General features: G+C 31.2%; 1 protein-coding gene and 1 long non-coding RNA gene across 3 annotated transcripts in view; both read right to left on the bottom strand.

Annotated features, from left to right (window-relative positions):
- Positions 1-26,195, bottom strand: part of LOC123672478 (longitudinals lacking protein, isoforms H/M/V-like) — a 360,352-nt gene that overhangs the window by 205,705 nt on the left and 128,452 nt on the right. The window lies entirely within an intron of this gene.
- Positions 6,382-8,086, bottom strand: LOC123672489. The gene is made up of 2 exons (XR_006746313.1): positions 7,898-8,086; positions 6,382-6,460 (listed from the first exon to the last, which is right to left on the bottom strand). It is a non-coding gene; the product is annotated as an uncharacterized LOC123672489 (long non-coding RNA).

Raw genomic sequence — 26,195 nt, 5'->3', positions numbered from 1 at the left:
ATTTCAAAAATAGTTGGGTATATAAAATTTACATATCACGAGATACTGCAAGGAGTTCTCTTATAAAGGCACATTTTAAATCACCAATATCGCCATGAATAAACTCAAATAATCATCAAAATGGAATGAAATCATACAACAAAATAATATGGCTGCATACCCAGTTCAATTTTCGTCATTAATACTAGGTACTTGTCGTAGAGAGCATTAATTTCTTCACGTAATATCATGAAAAAAAATTGTCAGAATTTCGTTTCGAGAAATGAAATTTTTCACATTTCACAAAGAGACATAATAATATACAAAAAAAAATCAAAAATAAAGAAAAATAATTTAAAATCATTAATTATCATCACACAGTAGCATTCTTATCATAGTGCCCTTTTCTTCGAATATGTCGAACCAAATGCATTTTCTGTTTTGCTTTATAACCGCAAACAGTGCATTCGAATTTCGGCGCTTGTCCGCATTCCCATTTTACGTGATTCCTCAGAGAGCTTATAAGTTTATATTTTCTACCACACTTATCACAGGGAAATTTTTTATTCTCATCAGGAACTGCCACATTGTTGTTGATGTTCACAATTTTCGGTTTTTCAACGGTTTTCACTTCAACGGTTTTCACGGTTTTGCTATTATTTGCCTGTATATTCAGAAACGACAAAAAGGACTCCTTCCCTCGGCAAAATTTTTGATACATCTTTCTATTCATATTCCCACCATCTGTGAATAGACCTGAAATGAAAAAAAAGTTAGAAGAAGAACAGAAAGATATATTGGAAAAGGTACACTTCAAAAGAAATGGCTGCTACTCGTTAGTAGAATTCTAAATGTCAATCGACAAGATTAGTGATATAACTAAGTAGGTTATTAAAAAAAAAGGCTTATTAAACATATATGGTATTCTCGATTCCTTCCTAACCAGAAATCTGAAAAAAAAATATAATTTATAATGCAGAGAAAGTAAATTGGCAGAAAACAATAGAAATATGATGACAATAATAAAATAGAAAAATCGTATCATGTTTTATATCTTTATTAAAGAAACATAGTGTAAAACAATTAATAATATTCATGTGATAACGAAAAGAAATGTATAATAAAAGGAAAATAAATCAGTGTTGAAACCCAAATTAATAAACATCACACAGATATTGATATTCCAATCGCATTTATACCAAAATGATTACAGCATTACTCAACATGAGAAAATTATAGAAAAGGTATATATAGTAAGAACAATATTGATAATAAAACCGGAAATTAATGAACATAGGCCAGAACCGGCAGATCAAAAAATTTAAAAAAACAACAAAATAATTATAGTACAATATGCATGTGTATTGTTCTTACTGGCTAGGCATTTTGTACTTCCATCGAAGAGTTTATGTCACTGAATGTATCATTATGAAGCTCAGGGAAAGTAGGAATAAATAAAACAACATAAGTGATATTCAAAAATAATTTATTGCTCTAAAGAAAATTATAATACCAGGAAATGATAAATCGAATTGATCTCGATATTGATAAGTACCTACAGTTTTTAGATGAAATTAATAACTCTGGAACACTTGAGTTTGTAATGTCGCATCAGGTTTTTCTTCTCGTAATACGTTCTTCCACATAAACAACGGTATTCTCCTCTACCTCTAGGTCTTCTAGTATTGATACCTGAAATGAAAGAATTGTTAAAACTTGAATTTTGACAGGGCAAAATGACCGTTACAACTATAGTAGTTAAAAGAGTAGAGAAAGTGAAAATTTTGATGAGCAAACCAAAAATTAATTTTCCTTTGAAAATATAACAGATGAAACGAAAAAATTCAAGGAATATTGGAAAATTAGATGCTTGGAAAAATTATTGGAAATTATGAGATCATTAAGATTGAAAAATAATGAGCAAAAATAAAATATGATACTCAGAAGCACAACAACACTTTCGACACTGTCACTGATAACGTGTCTAAAATTGGTATAGCACGTAAAATTCACTTGCAAAACTGAAAAACTTTAGGGTACTAGACCTGTCGAGCTCAGTAGGTACACAAGTATTCGAAAATTTTGACGCAGTGCCAACAAAAGAGACTCCCCCCCTCCCTGTCATAATCTCATGAACTTCTCAGAAACTGACTTATTATTACCTGAGTCATTGAGTTTCTCAATTTATGTTAATTTTTTGAGTCATTACATTGGTGTCCGTGAAGATTATTTTTGCATTCGTTAGGAACTAACTAGTAGTATTTGTAACACCAAAATTTTCTTTTGTACCTCAAGAGTATGGTAGAAAAACATCGCATTCTCTTGAGGTGCTAACTTTTTCATTTTTCTCAGAAAAAAAATCAGTTTGAAAGTTCATTATTAGCAACTCTTTATAACACAAAAATTTCCATTTATAACTCTACCTATAATGCAAAAATATCACCCATTAACAGTGGAGTTAGCTCCCACATTCAAAAATTCTATATTTTTCTTTCGTTTCCCATAGTACTTTGTTAGTAACTATTTGTAACACAAAAAATGTCAGTGAAAATAATAAATTAATGTAACGAACGATACCTAATTGAAAAAAAAAACTAAAAGTAACATATAAATAATTTATTGTAGCCATAAAACACAATTAACAACAAAATAAATTTCACCTTGACCATGTTCCTAAAAGATTCACATATTTAAGTAAAAATTTTGGTTGAGATGAATGATTACACAACATTTGGTATTTTCATAATTTTCAAGTGTATTCAATACCTATTTAATAAAGAACGTATATCGCTGTCATAAGTCAAATTGTGTCTCTTCAATAGATGGCTTTTCATGCAAGTTTTTCGTTTAGCTTTATAATTGCAGCCATCATTAGGACAAACAAAACCTGGTTCTTTTCCACATTCGTATTTGGTGTGATTGAATCTGGAACTAGCATATCGGTAGACTCTTGGACAATTTGGACAGGGAAATCGTCCAGCATCTGTAAAAGGTTCAATAGGGAGTGAAATGAAAAAAAAATTGTATTCAATGAACGTAGAATCTCATTTTGAATTACTTCGTTAGTTGCAATAACTGAACAGCAATGAATTTTTATGGAAAATTTTAATCAATTTGAAATCAATCTATGGTATTTGGAAAGCAAACAATAATATTTAGACATCAAAATTGTTACATATATGTAGACTTGTATCTCCACTTTGTTGAAGATGTATAAAAAATTCAGAATATTTTGTGATGATTCTGAATTCTCTCATTAGATAACCAGAAGAACATTCCTCTGGGGAAATTTGAATGTTAAATAGGATTTGAAATGAAACTCTTATGGGACATGTCTTTTTTATTTTATTTCTTACAGTTTTCATTTCATGTTCTTCATAAATACCAGCAAACAAGAATTATCATCTAATGGTAGGTATATCCTTTTTATTTTTCCTGTGATACAGGGTGATTCATTACGGATGTTCAATCGTAGAATCTAGATCTCAAAATATGATGTTTCTCTTCAACCTATCTAATAAAAATATTTCCGGTTTCCGAGATACAGGGTGTTTAAAGTTCAAGTATGGAATTCGATATTCGCGATTTAATTTTTCCCCAATTTATGGCAAATTTACGTTTTTTTGGCAATACGATTGCCAGTTTGATTATCCAGTTATTCACTTCTGAAAAATCCAATGAATTTCAATTTTATAAAAAAAATGGTATCAAATTTGGCATCATCATGATAAAAACGAGAAATTTCCATTTATCAAAGAGAAATTCTAGAATGCAAGAGTCATCATATTTTTAAGTGTAAGATTCTACAATTCAGAGATAAGATATTCTTAATGACCCTGTCTGTATAATGCCATATTCAATTTTCGCTGACATTATTATAGTCATTACAATTCGAAAGAGTGAAATAATACAATAAATGAATGGAATAAAATTATTGCATTAGAGTATAATCTATCTAGATAAAATCAAAATGTTAGGCGATGCACATTCAAAATGCGTATTCAATCAAGACAAGAATATATTATTATTATTATAACATTATTCACAATTCATGGTAAACACTAAGTTAAAATGAATTGACAGGTAATACCTGTCAAATTCAAAATTACTATTATGTACTTCAATTTGCTTTCAATGAATTTATTTCAGAGTATACTAATACGAGACAAATAAATATCGATACAAAAAATGCAATAACGTCCTATTCGTGCTGATTTAATAATTGTGTGCATTTATGGATCAGATAACAAATAGCAAATAACAATATAAACTGACAAACTTTAAATATGAACGCGATTTTCTTTTTGTTTCAAGTTGATTCTGGAGACTCAAATGATCACATTTCAGAATCGTTTATGAATTACAGTGCATCAGTATTTCGAGAAGATTTTTCATCTGTAATTATAATATTTATACAAAGAAAATTGTTGACTTTGCCAATTTCCCATTATTTAGATTCTTTTATTTCACCGAATATTTTCAGACCTATCTATTACGAAAAAATGAAACTGACTTTACTGCACAAGCGTTACTTCTAACTGTTATTTGGTATTTAGAAATAATAACATTTCGTTATTTGTGACTTGTTATTTTATAATTGTTTTTTTATTTGAAGCTACCTGAATGCACACAATCACGGTAAATAACACATGAAGAAAAAATCTCACGAAGTTTCAACCATGTGGCGAACTTGGGACCATGACCTCTGTTTCTGTCTGTTATTTTGAAACCACACTTTTATCCTATTTTCCGTAACATTAATGACTTTCGAGAGATCAGCTATCATCTGCTTTGTTGGGTAGGGCTGCAGCAAGTAAAGCTTTTGCATCATTTCTAATTGATAGGTGGTGAATTTATTTCGTGTTCTAAAAACTGAAAAAGAAAAAATTAGTTAGAGGTTCTTGCAATGGAGGTGCATATTTTGCCCATTACTGTGGAAAATGGCTCAGGAGCTAAATGAAGTATAGTTTATACATGAATTTTATTAGTTAGTATTCGATCGAACTAGAGACTAAACCCCAAACCCCCAATAATATCAGAAAAACACAATGTTCTATTATTTTTTATTTCAAGGCAAAATATCTTAACACGTGTACAAAAATTAGTATAAATATGATTATGTGAAAAAATTTGAACCGACGATAATTCAATACAAAATTTGGAGCAAAATTCATAAAATTGATTATTGGGTACATATGTGCTGCCAAATTTAAAGAGTGGTTAAATTTTTTATAACTTTATAACAACTCCAATGACTTATTCTTTCAGATAATTAACCTGAATCGCAATTAAATTAAGACACGTAAAAATTAAAATCTGAATTAAGATTGAAGGATAAGAAATTGAATTCAACGTGCACTATGATATCACATGAGTAAATAGGCACCCATATGTTCAAGTTAAGATATTGCTCGAAATATCTTTTTACATACCAGTAAATCAAACAACTTAAATATTTCAACACAATTTATTGATGTTCTTTTTTTTCAAAAATTAAAATCGTTTAGAGTTTTCGATAGAATCTTATGCAAATTTGAAAAATTCATTCGAGTGAGTGTTTTTTTTTTTTTAATGTCTACTATAATAGGATTAATTATCATCAGAATGAGAAAATGCTCTACAGTACCTATCGTTTGGTTAAAATCTGAAAGTATATGGAACTTTTCCTACTAATAATGGAAACAGAATTTTCTACGATATAATGAAATTTGAATAATAATGGAATTGAGTAGCAACTTTATTTCCTGATAATTAATTGTTATGGTATCTACTTCACATAAATATTCATCTTGATATTAATAATATCAAGAATCGTATTTCACATATTTCATCGATCAATCCAAGACAATTCTTCTTTAACGTCTTGACTTTTATGATTATTATAACTTCTGATATATTTCGTTAATTTGAAGAATTAATTTCTAAAAAATTATTGACAAGTCAGTAAAAATAACTTTCATATCAAAGTGATATTCTGCTACTTAAATTCTAGAGAATAACTATTATTAAACCGAACAATATGTGAACAAATATAAGTAATAGAAAAATCTGGATAATGTGAAAAGTAAGTATTTATTTGAAGTTACTTTTAATCAATATATATATCCTCATGAAATAAAGGAAAAAAATATGTTGTGAATAAATAATATTTCACAATACAGATTGATTTTTCGAAAAACAATTTAATCGAGGTTACTTATATTTGTGCTAAAAAATCTTGTAATTTTTTCAGTTCCAAGTACTTTCGAGATGTCTTGAAAAAAACAAATCAGCACTCAAATTTTGAATCGAGGGGGTTCTTCAATGCGTTTCTTCCTTCGCTGTCGTCTGTTTTGAAACCAGATTCTAATGTTACCTTCCTTAACTCCAATCTTCTCCGAAAGAAGAGTCAGATCTTTTTTGGACGGTAGAGGATTTAAATCATACTGTTTTTTCATCATTTCAACTTGATATTCTGAATAAACGGATCTTGTTCTGAAACCTGCAATGAAAAATGTTGAGTAGTAATTTTCAAATATTTAATGGAAGTTGGAGCTACTTGTCAAGCACGTTTTTTAGACTATCGAATATCAAAAGTGACTGAAGATCGTTCAGACAACAAAGTGCTGTCATACCATACTCAGTCTGTGTTAGATCTTACTTCTGAAATGGTCGGAACTAACACTAGAACTAAATGATTATTGGTGAAAAATGGTCGTTGAGCAAAAGTACGGAAATGAAACCGTGAAAATATAGAACTTTTCATAAAAGAAAATTTGATTGACTAGCGTTACGAAGAGCAAATAGGTCGTATCTAATTTCAGGCTGTTCGAAATCGTTTTTTTTTAATCAGAACTTGAAACTTTTTTCACTTGGAGTCTTGGCCACCCTTATCTCCGAATTTAGTACCCATTGAGCATGCCTGGGGAATTCTGGATGAACTACTGCTGAATTGGTTGCATAATCTAAAGGCGTTCAAGATGAATTAATTATAAGTTAACCATCTTCTTTTATAATTTTTGTTTTTAAAATAAGCTGATCAATTTTTCAGTTCTGATGATAAATATAACAGAAAGAAAATTCATACCGAATATTATGGAAATTCTGACTATACAAATATCAGATTTGAAAAATTTCAAGCTTTTCAACAATTTTGAGTACAAATTACGACCAAGGTCATAATTCGAACGCATCTCAAAAAAAAATTCCTAGAAATTAATTCAGTTATCATATATTTTGAGGAATGGGATCAAAGTAAGTTCTCTATGAATATCCAAGAAACTTTCATTATTATTCTGGATGAATGTGGTGCCTAGAAAATTGATTTTGCTATCAGATGGCAGCTCTAGAGTAAATTAGACTTTATGATTTATATTAGATTATTCAAAAATTCTTTGAATCATTTCAACCGTTTTTATGTTGTATTTTGAGAAAAGGTCGAGAGTAATTTTCCCAAATATTCGGCCCTGCCGCCCAATTCATACTTTCCAAAACACCTAATAAAACACTTTACTATTCTCGACATATTTTTGAAAATGGGAAAGCTATTGAGCTAAGCTGATGTAAGGAGCTTAGCGGAACGAATCATTTCAACCGCTTTTATGTTCTATTTTGAGAAAAGGTCGAGAGTAATTTTCCCAAATATTCGGCCCTGCCGCCCAATTCATACTTTCCAAAACACCTCATAAAACAGTATACTATTCTCCACATATTTTTGAAAATGGGAAAGCTATTGAGCTAAGCTGATGTAAGGAGCTTAGCGGAACTACAATAGATCCAAGGGCTTTACCGTAGGATTGTTGTCAAAGCGAAGAGAACCTATACCGGAAAAGGCAATAAATTCTTTACTCCCAAGCCTCTATTTATGAAATGGAGCGAGACGCACAAGACTTCTGGGAAAAAAAAATAAAATTGCAGTCCTATCTGCAGATATATCTACCTCTGTGATTTGAGTCAGTGTGACACCTTAAATCATAAATCACCTTGAAACCGATGAAAATTGCAGTTTATGAATTTCCTGAGCCCGAAGTGTAAGGGCCAGTTGCACCATTTGCCTAATCGTTGATTAAAAATTTAAACATTGATTACTTTCTGATTTCTCTTGCACCATCTGTCAAATGACGTTTAATGTGGCCTAATCACCGATTACACTTAACAGGAAAATTTGGACGTTTATTTTCCCGATTAGTTTCAAACAGGGTTCTGCGCATAGACCTAAAATCAATTTGATATAATGTCTTTGGTTCTGCGCAACTCAAAACGTCAAAACATTTGACTTATTACATAACCATGAACATTATGTCTTTATGGACATAACCTGATGGTGTCACATTATATGTTTCTGTGTTTGGTTTTGTGAGGAATTTCAAAATTGAAATATGGATTTTGGTTCAGATCGTGAATTATCATTCAATAACAATTTATAATGATAATTTGTGATTTATTTTAACTTTGTCACCACAAGAACAGAGAAAATTATACTAGAAAATTGAAATTCCTGATTTTTCTTTGATCACCGTCGATATTTTGAAATGTTGTCAAATATATCTCATGTTTAGCTAAACATCGATTATTATTATCAAACGGTGCAATCGGTAGAAATTATAATCATCGATTAGTACTTAACATTGATAAGGTAAACAGCGTTTATTTTTTGAATGGTGCAATTGGCCCTAAGAGTCTTATAAAAAAAAATTGGCGAAATCAAAATAAAACACAACAAAATTTGAAATAAATGAATCGAATCAGATGTAAAACTATAAATCAACAATCGAATAATACAATAATCCAATGGTATTTTATAATACAATATATTATAATTACATTATTTAAAATTCCCTATTTACAGTTTTAATAATATGGACTAAAAGTACTCATAATAAAACCACATTATGTTTTCTGGCCATGTGAACCTTCAGATGACCTTTTCTTTTGGCGCGATAAGCACAATTGTGATGGGAACATTTAAAAGTTGGCAGTTTGCCACATTCATACTTCATATGTCTACTACGGGAAGTATAGTGACTATAAATCCTTCCACATATTAAACAGGGATAATAACCTGAAAAAAATAAAAAATTAGATATGAAAACTAAAAAAAAAAAAAATAAGGTTTAGTACACATCACCAGAACGCGTTTTTCAATGTAACTCCCAATGCCCATTAAAGGATAGAGAAGTACAAAATATCATTGTTTATTCTGCAGTTCATTTCATGCAACAAACCGTGCTACCTAAAATAAACAACAAGGATCTCTACAGAGATAGCAACACGAATCACAAAATTTCGTAGTTAAATAAAAGATATTCACACTGAAGCTATTTATTTGTAACTACGTTCGATTTCAGTACATCTATTCACATTAATGATTGAATTTGCACCCTGTTGAAATTTAGTTGCATAGGAAATGTCTAAAATAAAATATATATCACATAAATAATGAAGGTTCCTAACTAATCTTACATCTATAAATACAATTCTTGATGTGTCAATAATTCAAGAAGTTTCACTACTAATTTCTTATTGCTCTACAAGGATTGTTCTAGCAGAATGAAGACCTGAGTAAAATTTCATTAAAAAACTTTTCCATTTCAAAATTTTTCAACGCAATTCATGAGAATTTGGTTATAGCAGAAAGGTGAGAATGGATGCAAAAAAACTTATACCTACAATTCTACATCATTGAAATGCACTATATTATTTTACTGGACGTCTACGGAAATAAGTTATATTATTTAATAAACAGATTTTCAGTAAGTATTTTGGTGAATTTTGCTGAAGGGACAAAATTCTAATAAATATATATGATATGCTCTTAAATTCTCAATTTTTTTATAACAAGTTGAGAAAAATATGTTCATTTGAATAACTAAATGATTTGGATGGATGTATTTGTATGAAAGCATAATATACCATAGAAGCATTCATCGTAACACACAACTAAAATTTCGTACTCTTTTTATGATATCCCTGAGAGAAATGAGTATATAACAAAAACACACTAATAAGATGAAGTGAACCAGAATCACAGGTTATACACAAAAAATTTAAAGAAAAAAAAATAGACAATAAATACAATTCACACATACATATATGTTGGTAAAGAAGAAAGAATTATTTAACTAGGTTTTTGTTGAAGTGTTTGTCCTGAAATTTTTGAACGGTTTATAGGTCTCTTTTATTTATTTTTGGATATTAAAAAATTATTTATGTACCCCAATTTTTGTTTACATCATAATATGAGTTTCAATTGAAAAAACAAATCACTAAGCCTCAATAACTTAGTATAATTACTTAAATATACCTCTTTAAATGGACAATGAAATAGAATATAAATAAAATATGGCACTTTGTCTATCGAAAATCACAACTGATAGTTATAGTAAATCATGTCTTTCCTTTGGTATTTTTTTGAACACTCAGTTTTTTTTTTTCAACACTCAGTACCAATTAATCATATCAAAAGTAACAAAAGAAAGATCTCGAAATATTGGTTATATATCGAAATTTGAGATGATCAATACATTTATTATCGTTTTCTACGTATCATGCTCGAAAAGATGCCTGATTAAAATTTCTCTGTTATTGGTATTGAAGTTGCAATTTTTAGCCATGCATCTAAAAACTTCTTCGTCCTTGCAACCGCTTCCTGGTAAGTGAATCTTTCTAGTGAGACCTTTACGTCCTGCGCAGTTGCAATCACGTCGATTTTTAGGTAGTTGTGGGACAGCGAAATCTGAAAAATATACCAGTCAGAATCTCATGAATTTTTAATTATAAACACAGAACATCTAAAGAACTGAACATATACTTACGAGTCTAAAAGAATCTTGTATAAAATAATGTTTACAATGTATAGTAATTTATATAAAGTTTTCCAATAGAAATAATAGGATTTTAAATGGTTTTAATGGCAACACTATTCATTTTTCTTTTCACATTTCTTATGACATTTGTGTTCAATAGGTTATGCCATTCAATCATGGAAATTAACTCGATTCAATAACGTTTACAAGATTGTTCCGACCATCTCATATTAGACACAGAATATTCTCTCCTACAGAAATCTTATTCACCTAAGTACCTGAGAAAATTGCTAGATATCTTAATCTCAAAAATTCAAGCTTGTACACTGACCAAATGGCAGCTTGACATTTGACTGAGCATCAGTCAAAAAAAGTAGCTTAATGTGTGACGAAACAATTGTTGCAGACAATTAAATAGTTTAGCGGAAATTACTTTGTTTTCATCTTATTCATGATGAGGTTCCGCCAAATAAGGACTCAATCTATTGAATAAAAACAAAATTATTTTTCCATATGCTTTAATGTTATGTTCCCCATAATATGAATAACGTAGAAACATAAAAGGATCATAAAAATTAATGCTTCAATGAAGGTAGTAGAGAACTATATTCTGAAAAAAATAGAAAACCTTTCCTTATAATCATTCAAATAAAAAGGCTCAATGTAAAGAAATTAAAATTTATTTCCTTCGGATATTTATTACCTTTTCATCTTCAATTACTAACATTGTTATAAAGATTAATAAGAAAATACATAGCTATTTCATATCTAATGAAATATTCTTTGAAGTAAAGTCTTTCTTAATATAATAATAAATCTTCAATTCGATTAAATTCAATGAAGAAAGAATGAATACAACTTTTGAAGTATATACAACAATTTCTTCTGGTCCAAAAAAAACTAAGATTTTATAAAAATTAAAAATTTGATCATGATCACATGAAAAACTAGAATTCAATTCAAAATAAAAAAAAATTACTCGAAACATAGATCGGAATGTCTACAGAGAACATGTCTTCTCAAATCGGCTGTTCTTAATGTTGTATAGTTGCAGTCCTTACATTTGTATTTCTTGGTTAGAGGATTATGCATCCTAGACTTGTGTGAAGTAAGCGTTGCCATATTCTTGAAAGTATTTGAACAGAAGGTACATTCCACCCGATCTGCAATCATTTTACAATTTGTTAATATTTATGGATTCAATTGTCCTTAAAAATTAATCATTTTAATACTTAATAACTACTGAATAACAATAAAAGGAATTTCATACTTTTTATGTTTTACCACCAAAAATATGATATCAACAATTTAGGGATTTTGTAACTGTGTTCATCGTCAAACATTGAAGATTGCAAAAATATTACAGTTAGTGACAATACTAAAAAGGCTATAAAATATGGTATAAAGAAGAAAACATTTTTGACTGTTATGCAAAATGCAAATGCAAATGGTGATAGATTCTGAATAGTTTAAGCTCCAGTCTTTTAATTCCACCTGTATGATTTTCATGTTGGCAATTGGCTATTAGTGATATTTTCTGTTCAACTAAATTCTTCATAATTGAATGTTTGAACCCATTGTTTTTATAGTTTCTATTTTAGTTTAGCGGTTTACTTTGGATGATGGTAAATAATTGGAATCATTGATCGATATGCTGAAATTTTACGTGAATATGGATGTTTCGAACGTAAATTGATAGTATCACATTTTTGGTATTGAAAACATAGAAAGTACTAAAATGTTTTAAATCATGATCAGCTCCATAGCAACGCCTAAAATAATTGAACAGCAAAATACTGAATAAAAATACTATATCTAGGTACATATGGGTTCGATCAATCTGTAGAATCTAGAGAAATTTTTTTCATCTTGCACAAAGTTTGCCTTTTTTATGATACTAAAAAAATGTGTACCTATATAGGACTGATCTCCTGATGCCTTGCTATATGATGTCTCTTTAAATTGTGTTTAAGCATAGAACTATAATTGCAGAACTGACATCTATGCATCTTAGCCACGGAACTATGATAACTACTTTTATGCACATACACAGTGTGTTCGTTTTTATAAGTCTTGAAGCAAATATCACATTTCACGCGACCTGTAAACATATTCATTAATATCGGTGACTTTTTGTTTCAGAATCTTACTACTATCTATCCATTTGTTTCATGATAAAAAAAGGAAAGAACATTGATAATTTATTTAGGAGTGCAAAGTGTTAGTATCATATTTTTGGTAGTGAAAAACATAGAAAGTAACTTATTATAATCATGATTAACTAATAATTAGTAACGGTTAACAGTTTAATAATTAACAAATAACAGTGGAATACTAAATTAATACTATGCAAAGTACTTATGCATTGATCAATCTGTATTCTGCTAAAGAACTTTATTGTATCTGTTCTGAACACTTTTTCCTGAATGATTTATCTTCGAGAAATATGTGAAAAAATTTGGATAATAGCAAAGCAATCTTATTCGTTTTATAAAATCTTTGCCTTTTTTTATGATACAAGAAAACTGTGTACCTAAACAAACGTGATCGCCTTATGTCTTGCTAACTACGTTTATGCACACTCACAGTGAGTTCGTTTTTATAAGTCTTGAAGCAAATATCAGATTTTACGCGACCTGTAAACATATCTATTATTATCGGTGACTTTTTGGTTCAGAATCTTTACTCTATCTACTCTTTTTATGATAAAAAAGGAAATAACATTGATAATTTATTTAAGAATGCAAAGTGTTAGTATCCTAATTTTGGTAGTGAAAAACATAGAATGTAACTTATTACAATCTTGATTCACTAATAATTAGTAACTGTTAACCGTTTAATACTAAATAAATAATAGTGGAACACGAAATAAATACTATGCAAAGTATATATAGATTGATCAATCTGTATTCTTCTTTAGAACTTTATTGTATCTGGTGTGAACAAAACACTGTTTCATAAATGATTGATCTTCGAGAAATATGTAAAAAATATAGATAATAGCAAAAGCAATCTCATTCATTCAATACAATCTTTGTCTTTTTTATGATACAAGAAAATTGTATACCTAAACAGAAGTCTTCCCCTTATGTCTTGCAATGTGATGTCTCTTTAAATTGTATTTGAGGATAGAACTATAATCGCAGTAGTGACATCTAAACATCTCAGTCTCGGAGTTATGATATCTACGCTTATGGACATTCACAATGACTTCGTTTTTATAAGTCTTGAAGCAAATATCACATTTCACACGACCTGTAAACATATTTATTAATATTGGTGACATTTTGGTACAGAATCTTACTAATATCTACTCTATCTACTCTTCTCATGATAAAAAAAAATAATATTGATAATTTATTCAGGAATGGAAATTGTTAGTAACATATTCTTGGGAGTAAAAACATGGACAATAACTTATTCTACTCATGATCAACTTATTATTAGTAACGGATAAAACTGTTCAAAATTAAATATAAAATAGTAAATACTATGCAAAGTACATATTATGGATTCGATCAATCAGTAATCCCATATAGAACGTTGTTGTATAGAAAATTGTGTACCTATATAGAAGTTATTCCTTTATGTCTTGCTATGTGATGCCTCTTTAAATTGTATTTGAGTATAGTACTATAATCGCAGTACTGACATCTATGTATCTCAACCTCAGATTTATGATAAGTACGTTTATGCGCACTCACAGTGTCTTCGTTTTTATAAGTCTTGAAGCAAATATCACATTCCACGCGACCTGTAAATATATTTATTAATATCGGTGACTTTTTGTAGAGAATCTTTCTAATTAGTTGACAAATATCCGGAATTTCTGGGATAACAGTAAATGTCTACAAATGGCCAAGAAGATACATTTGTACTTCATAGCAAATCAACACTTCTAAATGAAATTAAGAGTTTGAAATAAACCGAAGAACATTTCATTTATGCTGATGAGGATAAAGTACTTTTATCTAATCTAGCAACGAGACCTAAACCATGGCCTTTGAATTTGGAAGAGGAATCGAATCATAGTATTCGTACTGCGTGGGTACCAGAATCAAAGTCTTTTTCTAAGGCTGTGCGAGCACCAGTACGAACAAAACTTTACCATTCAAGACGGCGACCGATTTAATAGCTGTCAAGTGATTTATTCTCAGTTTGGTTTGGCAATTCATCATGAATAGACTCTCGCCTGAACAACGCTTGCAAATAGTGCAGTTTCATTTCGAAAATAATGGTTCTGTGCGGAATACGTATCGCGCACTACGTCCATTTTATTTTGCTTAGCAATGAAGCGCACTTCTGGTTGAATGGCTACGTCAACAAACAAAACTGCCGCATTTGGAGTGAAGCTTATCCTCAAGTGTATGTCGAAATACCGTTACATCCAGAAAAACTGACTGTTTGGTGCGTTTTATGGGCTGGTGGAATCATTGGTCCGTACTTCTTCAAAAACGATGATGGCCAGAACGTTACAGTCAATGGTGATCGGTATAGAGCCATGATTACTAACTTTTTCATTCCTGAATTGAACAACCATGAAGTCCAGGAGCTGCGGTTCCAACAAGACGGCGGAATATGTCACACAGCTCGTGCCACAATAGATTTATTGAAAGACACGTTTGGTGACCGCCCAATTTCACGTTTTGGACCTGTGAGTTGGCCTCCAAGATCTTGTGATTTAACACCGCTAGACTACTTTCTGTGGGGCTATGTAAAGTCATTGGTCTATGCGGATAAGCCACAAACCCTTGACCATTTGGAAGACAACATTCGCCATGTTATTGCCGATATACGGCCACAAATGTTGGAAAAAATCATCGAAAATTGGACGTCCAGATTGGACTACATCCGAGCCAGCCGTGGCGGTCATATGCCAGAAATCATATTTAAAATGTAATGCCACAAGATTATCTTGCGGATAAATAAAATTTATGTCAATCGAATAATCCATCGTTGTTTTATTACAACCAGGATCAACACTCTTTGTTTTGAAATGTCTTTATTGAAAAAAAAAAGCAGTGAGAATCAGTGAGATCCATTTTAGTAACCTAGTATCACACAGGCCTATTTTTGTGTCAAGCGTGAAATTCAACTGAACTTTTTCGCATGAAATGTCAAAATAAAAGAAAAAGTAGAAGAAATGTTTTAATATTCATATGAAAGTGATTTACTAATACAAAACTAACGTCATGTCATGCCTTTTATAGTATCATAATCACACTGTCCATCAATTTTGGGATTCCTGAGTCGCCTAAGGGCAGGTTTAGATTAGGCTAGGATGTAGCAATTGATAATGCCTCTTCATATTAGGAGGTCTGGTCGTAGAATAACTACAGTATTTGCACTTGTGTAGTTTGATTCTGGGATTATGATGAAAGTTTATGTGAGATCGCAACGATTCTGCGTTTTTATACAATTTTTTGCATATTTGGCAACTCACTCGAGCTGAAATAAATTTATCGTTAATATTAATTATTCGAAATAACGCATAAATCAAATAGTACAAAACATTTACAGTAACTTTGTGTGCAATCGACTGTGAACTGGTAGCTTGTAATATTATGTTGAGTGTTAAAAAAAGGGCCTTTTAGAATACTACGTTGTTTATTCTTTTTTGGAAATTATTATGGAGAAAAAAGTAATAATACATATGAAATCAATTCAATCTTCTAGCCAGCTAATTCTTCATATATGACCCCACAGGTTTCTGGCTTTTTACAGTCCTGAAAGAATGCTCCAGGAAAAAAAATTGGTTCTAATTAAGAATTCACAGCTTGGTTTGATTTTCAAGCTACTTGGCTTGAGCTTGACTTCAGTTCAAGTCAATTGTATAAAAGAACCGGAAATTACAACTTTTTCGAAATAGAAATATAAATTGAATCACTATAAATCATTACAAAATAAAAAATAATGAAAAATAAAGTTTCTTAATATTGAGAAACCTCCGGGCTTTGTTTGATTTCATAATTTTCCATCCAGGATCTAAGATACATGAGGCATCTTATAGATTTGTCGCCTAACCTATGGCGGGTTTTTGTAACTCAAGAGTTCTGGAAAATCTGTCTTTCAACAGGTGCTGAAGATGCTGGCATTAAAAAATTCTTGGCCATTTTGGCCAATTTTGGGAAGATATTTCTGAAACTACCAAAATCTACCAATTGATTTCGTAGAAATGTGAGAAAGCTACTAATAAAGTCACACTGGCGAATGCTAAAGTTTCTCGGCGGTCGAGGAATCCCCTTATTTAGTCTTAGCACGCACGAGATTGCAGAAAAATATGCCATGCGGCGCGTGCATATCAAGCTCAAGTAATATCAAGTAGCTCGTGCCACAATCGATTTATTGAGAGACGAGTTTGGAGACCGCCTAATTTCACGTTTTGGACCTGTGAATTGGCCTCCAAGATCTTGTTATTTAACACCGCTAGACTACTTTCTGTGGGGCTATGTAGAGTCATTGGTCTATGCAAATAAGCCACAAACCCTTGACCATTTGGAAGACAACATTCGCCGTGTTATTGCCAATATACGGCAACAAATATTGGAAAAAGTCATCGAAAATTGGACGTCCAGATTGGACTACATCCGAGCCAGCCGTGGCGGTCATATGCCAGAAATCATATTTCTCTTATTCTGTGGTTATTCCGTTCATTCTTCCACATCTTGTAGAACAAAATCGTGCGAGAATATATCAGAAACGCACAGTTTTCATGGTTATATTTCATTATTATATGTTGGTACTCCGAACTTTCCGCCACGGCTTTATCTGTCAATTCATCAATTTGCCTTAAAGAAATCAGTTCTGCCAACCAACATTTTTCAATGCAAAAATCACTAAAATATATTTATGGAAATATTTCATTAATTTCAATAAAAATGCATTGAATTAGAGAAAATAATGTATAATACTCGTACAGAAGGCTCATTCTACCACTCGTTCATTCCAAAACTCGCCACTTCGTGGCTCGTTTTTGAATTTTGAACTCGTGGAAGAATATCAATGCCTTCTGCACTTGTATTATAAATAACTATTAAAATGTAATGCCACAAGATTATCTTGCGGATAAATAAAATTCATGTCAATCGAATAATCCATCGTTGTTTTATTGCAATTTAAAGTTATATAGCTCTGAAAAAAAACAGATATTTCTGATGACATTCCTTGCGAGGTTTGGTTGTAACTGTTTCCGAATTCTGGTGTTGAGCAACCAGGATCATCACTCTTTGTTTTGGTTTTGGAATGTATTTATTGAAAAAAAAAAGCACTGAGAACAGTGAAATTGAGATCCATTGTATCACACTGGGCCTATTTTTGTGTCAAGCGTGAAATTCAACTGAACTTTTCCGCATGAAATGTTAAAATGAGAGAAAAAGTAGGAGAAATGTTTTAATATTTACATGAAAGTGATTTACTAATACAAAACTAACGTCATGTCATGCCTTTTATAGTATCATAACCACACTGTCCATCAATTTTGGGATTCCTGAGTCGCCTAAGGGCAGGTTTAGATTAGGCTACGATGTAGCAATTTATAATGCTTCTTCATTCTAGGGGGTCTGGTCGTATAATAACTACAGTATTTGCACCAGCGTATTTTGATTCTGGGATTATGATGAAAGTCGATGTGAGATCGCAACGATTTTGCGTTTTTATACAATTTTTTGCATATTTGGCAAATCACTCGAGCTGAAATAAATTTATCGTTAATATTAATTATTCGAAATAACACATAAATCTAATAGTACAAAACATTTACAGTAACTTTGTGTGCAATCGACTCTGAACTGGTAGCTTGAAATGGTATGTTGAGTGTTGAAAAAAGGGCGTTTTAGAATACTACGTTGTTTATTCTTCTTTGGAAATTATTATGGAGAAAAAAGTAATAATACATATGAAATTAATTCAATCTTCTAGCCAGCTAATTCTTCATATATGACCCCACAGGTTTCTGGCTTTTTACAGTCCTGAAAGAATGCTCCAGGAAAAAAAATTGGTTCTAATTAGGAATTCACAGCCTGGTTTGATTTTCAAGCTACTTGGCTTGAGCTTGACTTCAGTTCAAGTCAATTGTATAAAAGAACCGGAAATATCAACTTTTTCGAAATAGAAATATAAATTGAATCACTATAAATCATTACAAAATAAAAAATAATGAAAAATAAAGTTTCTTAATATTGAGAAACCTCCGGGCTTTGTTTGATTTCATAATTTTCCATCCAGGATCTAAGATACATGAGGCATCTTATAGATTTGTCGCCTAACCTATGGCGGGTTTTTGTAACTCAAGAGTTCTAGAAAATCTGTCTTTCAACAGGTGCTGAAGATGCTGGCATTAAAAAAAAATTCTTGGCCATTTTGGCCATGTTTGGAAAGATATTTCTGAAACTACCAAAATCTACCAATAGATTTCGTAGAAATGTGAGAAAACTACTAATAAAGTCACACTGGCGAATTCTAAATTCTCTCGGCGCTCGAGGAATCCCCTTATTTAGTCTAAGCGCGCACGAGATTGCAGAAAAATATGCCATGCGGCGCGTGCATATCAAGCTCAAGTAATATCAAATAGCTTGATATCAAGTCAAACAATAAATATTTGAAATCAAGTCAAGTGAAGCTCAAGTATGTGATTTTTCACGAGCTTAATTTTCAAATAAAGTAGTTGGTTGAAATGTCAAGCTACTTGGCTTGATAAATCCCTAGTTCTAATGAAGAAGTGACTGTCGAGGTTGAAGCCTAATTCGAATGCAAAGGTGAATATCTCTATAAACTTTTTTACTTTTTGTCTAGATATACAATGATAACTGATAATTATATTGAATTGCCTGCATCAACCATACTCATTTAATTTTTAAAATTTTAAGTTTTACAGAAAATTAGGGGAGCATTGGAATACATCACTCTTGAAAGTGACCATTTTGAAAAAGAAAAATTTTTCTTTCTATGGTAAGTCCTTGGTCTTCACACAGTTTAGAATCGAATCAAGCCAGAATAAAAATAAAATTTCAAAAAATTTGCCAAGATAAATTTATTGTAGTTTTTAATGGTTCCAGACATTTATGTCAAATGGAGAACAACAAATAAAAAGAAAAAAAAAGGAAATCAATCTTGAGATGAACATTCGAATACTATAATGAATGATGCCGTCGAGAATGTCTTTCCATATTTGAGATTCTTGGAGTTGTATAGCTACAGTGTTGGCACACGTGTGTTTTGATTTTAGGATTGTGATGAAAGTGGATGTGAGTTCTCAGGGAATCCTCATTTCTATATTTTTTCATGCATACTTCGCAGTACACTCTATCTGAAATATTTCGAATCATAAATAAATAACTCATATGATCTCATAATCAGGAGCTCTTTCCATATATATATATAATATAATAATAACATAAAAAATAATAATCGATGTTACCGATTATCAAACTATCAATCGATAATGAATTAGTAGCACTCAGGCTCAGATGCGGTACGAATATTCGCGATTGATACTATGATAATCGATATTACCGATTATCAAAGTATGAATCTATAATGAATTAGAAAAATCATTATCGATTGATAGTGTGATAATCGAAAGTATCGAATATCTATTGATAGTTTCGTAATCGGTACCGCATCTGAGTTTGAGTCCTACTAATTCATTATCGATTGATAGTTTTATAATCAGTAGTTCCGATTATTCAAGTATCAATCGATAATGAATTAGTAGGACTCAGACTCAGATGCGGTAGGAATGTTCGCATTATTGATTGATAGTTTGATAATCGACACCACCGATTATCAAACTATCAATCTATAATGAATAAGTAAGATCTAGGCTCTAATGCAGTACGAATATTCGCATTATCGATTGATAGTACCAATTATCGATTGATAGTTTTATAATCGGTAGAACTGATTATCAAACTATCAATCGATAATGAATTAGTAGGACTCAAATGCGGTACGAATATTCGCATCATCGATTGATAGTTTGATAATCGATATTATCGAGATTGAATCGGGTCAGAATTAAATGAAACAGAAAAAAGTAGAAACATTTTTAATTCTCAGATGAAATAGGTACAGTAGAATGATGCTGCACTCTATAATGTATCTTCATAGTATAGGCTCTTGGAGTGGTATAAGCACAGTATTGGCACTTCTGTATTTTGATTTTAGGATTGTGATGAAAGTGGGTGTGAACTCTCAGAGATTCTGGGTTTTTATATTTCTTCTTGCATACTTTGCACAACACTGAACCTGAAAATATTTTTGTCCAAATATATTATCCAGATGAGAGTCTTAATTGATGAAAGAATTAATGAATCGAAATAATTCCTTTATGTATTTCGTCACGTTCATAAAAAAAAATATAAATTAGTAACTATAATAATTGAAGCAAATAAAACGGAATTTCATAAATGCAAATATACATAAAAAGCTTAAAATTTTTTTACGATTTCGGAGTATATTCCACGTATTTCTACAAAAATAGATTTGGAATGTCATTATTCAACAAAAAAGAGAACTGAGGGAATCTGAAAGTTTTTCTTTCAATTTCATCACACCTACATTAAAATTCAAATCATAAATCAAATTCAAAAATTCAAAATTCAAAATTTATTCTCACATTTAAAGTACAGTAATTTTACAGTTTTTTTTATTACATTCAAAAACATCGAGAGATGTGCAACAGTACCTAGACAAAATGTCTGTTTCTACCATTGCACTCCCTCACGTTCCTCGAAATGTACATACAAAATAACAATTGGCAATAAGACGAAAATCGAAAAAAAAAAAAAAAAAAAACAAAACAAATGGAGAAAGCAGTGACAGCAGGTAAGGACTCTTCCGGACATGCAGGTAGTCCAGAAATCTATATCATACGAATGCAAACCTCTCAGGATTCTCAAATATAAAACTCCTGAGCTCTGATTTAAAGACATTCAATCTTTTATTCTGTTTCAGTTCAGTAGGAATGACATTAAACAATTTTGGACAGAAATATAGAAATGATCTTTGGGTGACCGACTTCTTGAAAAATTGAACATGAAAAACCAAATTATGTGTTGATCTAGTCACTCCTGTACTTTTTTGCTTGAAACTCTTATTTTTCTTAAACACCCTCATAACACACTGATTTATGAAAATAGCTCTTATATTCAATAATTTAGACTCATCGTAAAGTAAACTTGTCGAGTACAATCTTTCTTTTTTTAACATTACTTTGATAAGAGTGTTCTGTGCCGTCTGTAACGTCTGCAGCGAAGTGTAAAATGTGCCCCCCCAAGCAACAATACAGTACCTGATTATTGACTCCGCTAGGCTGTTATATAATATAAGTATATTTTTTTTTGATAGAATGTCTCTCAGTATATAAAATGTATGGCTTAATGATCTAATTCTCTTTGTTACCTGACTGATTTGTTCTGTCCATCTTAAATGTTGATCCACCATAACCCCAAGATACCTTATGGAAGATGTTTTTTCCACCTTTGGGCAAGAACATAATTGGGTATTACAGGGAGGCGAGTGTAGTTTCAATTCAATCAAGGGCTGGTCGACAATTGATGGGGAGAAAGTAATATATTTAGTTTTATTTAAGTTCAATGTTAGTAAATTGTAGTTCAACCATAAATATATTTTTCTCAATCCAGATTCAGCCATGGTTTTTACCTCATCCCAGGTTTCAGCACAGAAAGTTAGAGCTGTGTCATCAGCATAACAGACTAAATGGGCTCCTAAATTCTTTATTTTAGTAATATTGTTCATATAAACAAGGAATAACAGTGGTCCTAAGACCGTTCCCTGTGGTACCCCAACCTTTACAACCATATATGAACTTTTCACGTGTCTAATTGCAACACGTTGTGATCTCTCCGACAGATAATCCCCGATGAGATCCAAGGCAATCCCTCGAATTCCGCAGCCCTCCACTCTTTGAAGTAGTTTATTATGTGGAATAGTATCAAAGGCCTTGGCTAGATCAAGGAACACCGCGAGGCATTTTTTTGAGTTATCCATAGCTCTTATCGGTTTCTCTAAAAAGTCAAGTAAAGCATCCTCCGTATTAAGGTTTTTCACGAAGCCAAACTGTCTGTCAGTAATTATACCATGTTTATCGAAAAATTTTGACATTCTATTCTTGAGGGATTGTTCAAATAATTTCGCGAAATTGTTTATAACAGAAATAGGCCGGTAATTATACATTTGACTTTGATCTCCTGTTTTGAAAACCGGAGTGACAAGAGACTCTTTCCATTGGCTAGGAATTTTACCCTGTGAAAAACACAGGTTGATTATGTGTACTAAGGGAGAAACAATGTAATTGTGAATAAGTTTAATAATTTTAGATGATATTCCGTCGGGTCCAGGAGTACAGTTGTTTTTCAAATTTGAGATGAGAATTATAATTTCGCTAGTTGTTACTGGTGTTAAATAGATTGATGAATAATTCGGATTTTCTTCCTGGAAATTCTCAGGTAAAGTACTTTTTTCAATCTTTTTAGCCATATTCACACCTAATTCAACAAAATACCTATTGAAAATGTCTGCCTTTTCCTCATTTCCACCAACCATAACGTTCTTTCCATTATTTAATAAGACATTTTCTATTGCACTACGTTTTCGTTTACCTGTGACGTCATTTATTATATTCCAAACCTTTTTATAATTTCCATCAGCCTTGGTTATTTCATTCTGATAATAATCAGATTTAACACGTTTTATGAGAGTGTTAAGTTTGTTCCGATAACATTTATATTCCATCTCCAGCTGTACCGTATGATTTTTGCGTAATTTTTCCTTAAGTTTATTCCGTTCATTTATTGATTTTATTAAACCAGTTGTAATCCATGGCTTAATTTTTTTGTATTTATTCGATTTCAGAATTTCAGTGCTACTACTTCCAGTGATATAGTAATTCAGTTTTTCCATAAATAGATTACACGATTCTTGTGAATTACGATTCATTAATACGTCTTCCCAATTTTCACCGCTCATCAACCGCAGAAGTTTTTCATAATTGATTTTAGTCGAAATTTTGTTTTTGACGCTGAGGCCGCATGTTTCTTCCGAATTTTTCTTATTTATACTTACAAAAGTAGTGAAATGATCAGTCATATCAGTGTGAATAACAGCCGGTTCCATATAAACCTTATCTAGTAAACACTTTTTTATTTTAATGAAAATATGATCGATTATTGATACACTATTCTGTGTGACTCTAGTTGGCTTATTTATATATGATGTGAACCCATTCGAATTCAAAACGTTCAAATAATCATTAGTATCAACAGAATCAGAATGGAGTAAATTTATGTTTATATCTCCAACGTATATCTCGAGATTCTGGTGTTCCAAGCCGTTTAGATATAATTCTAAATTTTTTATGTAATTTTTTGTATTGGTTGCTGGTGACCTATAGTAAGCAGTTATTCCTATCTTATGGTGATATGAGAGATAGTTGTTTGCCAGTATCATCCTGAGAAACTTACATTCATTTACCTGATTAATAGTTACATTCGCAGTCAAATTGTTTTTTATATAGACCACAACCCCGTCGCATTTAGTGATTTCTGATTCATTGTAATGCAAAGTATAATTTGGAATAGAAAATGTACTCACATCGGCAATTTTTCTTGTTTCCGATAGAACAATGACATCAAATATATCTCCCGACATTTGGACCTGCATCAAAAGCTCATCATAATGTTTCATCAAGCCACGGATATTAAAATGGACAATATTAAAACCCTGCACATCTCTGCTCGCTCCATCCTGTATATACTCCTGAAAATTTACATATGACCTAGTGTCAACCTGAACATCCCGATCAACTAAATTCAGACAGTCCAACATAACCGTCAATTCCAAATTTTGAGAGCCCCAACTAACATAAACAATCCATAATGAAACTAAAAAACATGTCATAATTTACAGTTCAGATAAAGACAAATGTTTATTTATGGTGAAAATCTCCCTCAAAAATTAAATATGAGTCATTCTTATTTTTAACAACATGAACTTTATTTTTTTCATCATTAATATATATTTTTCCATTTAAAGTCCATACATTCCTCAAACCAAACTTCTCAATGGCTCGGTTAAGTATTTCGACCCTTATATTAGTCAAATCTTCCCTTATGACCAGTCCAGTACCTTTCAGTAATTTTTTCTTGGAATAAATCTCTTGTTTGGTATCGTGTTTGAATAATCTTATGAGAATTCCTCTATTTTTATTTGCGATCTTCTTTCCGATTCTGAAACAAAATTCAATGTCCTCTTCAGACAACGTTGTGGACATTTTAGAATTCAGGAATTTAATTAACTCCTTTTTGGTATCCTCTTTTGTTCTCTCTTCAAAACCGAAAATTCTCAAATTCAGTCTTCTACTTTCCTGATCCATTCTCTCTATATCTGCCTCAATACCTCGTTTACATAGTTTTGCCTCCTGAATTTCATCTTCTAGTTTGTTTATTTTCTCTTCAAGATCTGATTTAAGTTCACTTTGTATACTCTGAAATTTTTGCACAGTTTCTTCTAGGTTTAACAACTTATTGTTTATAGTTTTTATGACGGCTTCTGTCACTTTGTTTACAATCGTCTTGATAAACGAGTCGTTTTTCATACACTTGTTCAGTGCCTGACTAACTGAGGACTCTATTTCTTCTCGTATATCCCTTGTCAGAACCATTTTGGTGAAACAGTAATAATCAGTATGTAATTAATTATCACGTACAAATAATTCAGCCTTTCACTCTGGATTTACAACAGAATTTTAAATAATTTGCGGAGCTCGTCAATATGCAGCTACTTCTCGCTCGCCATATGAACGAATCAATCATAAGACTGATTGCGTTTAAATTTTCTGCGTCGGAAACAATTTTCCAAAATGCAAACTTTATTTTTATTTATATTTGTCAAACTAAAACTTGAATACTTTTTTAAGCTCTGATATGACTGATGAACATAACGATATAATCGATTTTGGTTAATGAAATGTCAATAAAACGACATATCATTGAATGAGTTTGTTTTTAAAGCCAACTCGATAGTTTGAATGTCTTCAATTTTTCCTTACAGTTGAAACTTGTGCGAAAACTTTTTTTTTAGCTTCATTCTCCCCTCAGTTCAGCATCAACTCTAACCAGAAAACTAGCAAAATTAAAAAAAAAAAAAATAGAAGAAATATTTTAATTTTCACTTAAAGCAGATACACTAATAGGATGTCGCACAATATAATGTCTCTTCATATCATTTGACCTCTTCGTAGTGTAGCCACAGTATAAACACTCGTGTCTTTTAGTATTGGGATTGTGATAAATGTTTGTGTGAACCCTCAGCGATTCTTCGTTTTTATACATTTTCATGCATTTTTTGCAGCTGACTTGACCTAAAAATATTTTTATTCAAAAATAAATGTTCAGAATGATGAATTTATGAATG

This window comes from Harmonia axyridis, chromosome 2 (assembly GCF_914767665.1).
Source record: "Harmonia axyridis chromosome 2, icHarAxyr1.1, whole genome shotgun sequence".
In the NCBI taxonomy this organism is placed as follows: Eukaryota; Metazoa; Arthropoda; class Insecta; order Coleoptera; family Coccinellidae; genus Harmonia; species Harmonia axyridis.
The sequence above is the reverse complement of the archived record's forward strand: the minus strand, read 5'-3'. Positions and strand labels throughout refer to the sequence as shown.